This window comes from Cololabis saira, chromosome 6 (assembly GCF_033807715.1).
Source record: "Cololabis saira isolate AMF1-May2022 chromosome 6, fColSai1.1, whole genome shotgun sequence".
NCBI lineage: Eukaryota > Metazoa > Chordata > Actinopteri > Beloniformes > Belonidae > Cololabis > Cololabis saira.
The window spans coordinates 2,496,117-2,496,737 of NC_084592.1; the positions used below are offsets into that span (position 1 = coordinate 2,496,117).

General features: G+C 44.0%; 1 non-coding gene across 1 annotated transcript; it reads left to right on the forward strand.

Moving 5' to 3' along the window:
* Window positions 1-224: 224 nt before the first annotated feature.
* On the forward strand, window positions 225-296 carry trnae-cuc (transfer RNA glutamic acid (anticodon CUC)). The gene has a single exon. It is a non-coding gene; the product is annotated as a tRNA-Glu (tRNA).
* The last annotated feature ends 325 nt before the right edge of the window (window positions 297-621 follow it).

Consider the following 621-nt stretch of genomic DNA (forward strand, 5'->3'; position numbering starts at 1 on the left):
TCCAAAGTGTGTTCTCCTGAAGCAAACTAGCCAAGCGTGAACTACTTGGTACTGAAGCATAAACTTGGTGAAAGCCTTAGCGAGACCTCGTGATTTGTTCACATAGTGGCTGCTGAAAAATGAGCAACGCGTTATAATTCTGAATCAGCACCCAAAGTTCTCTGCTGTAAAACAGTTGAATTAAGAGGTCAGCTTTTTCCTAATTGACAGTAACTAGTGTCTTCTCCCTGATGGTCTAGTGGTTAGGATTTGGCGCTCTCACCGCCACGGCCCGGGTTCCATTCCCGATCAGGGAACTGGTCTTTTCTATAATACATTTCTCACAATACACCACAGGGTTTCAACAAGTTGAAAGATCACGGGCCACATGTACAAAGAGTGCGGTGTACAAAGATTGTGCGTATGCTAACTGTTCTGCCTCTCCTATATGTCAGACACACAATGTGTTAGTAGTGCAGTTTAGCGCAAACTGGTGGCCTTGTTCATATGACATTCAGGTGTTAAACAAAGTTATCAGGTTTTGAATCTGCCGCTTTTGAAAGACTTCACCTCATGGAAAGAAGCGTCTCACAATCTGCCTCCATCCGCTTTCTTCTGCTCGTCAAGAAGCATAATCTGTTA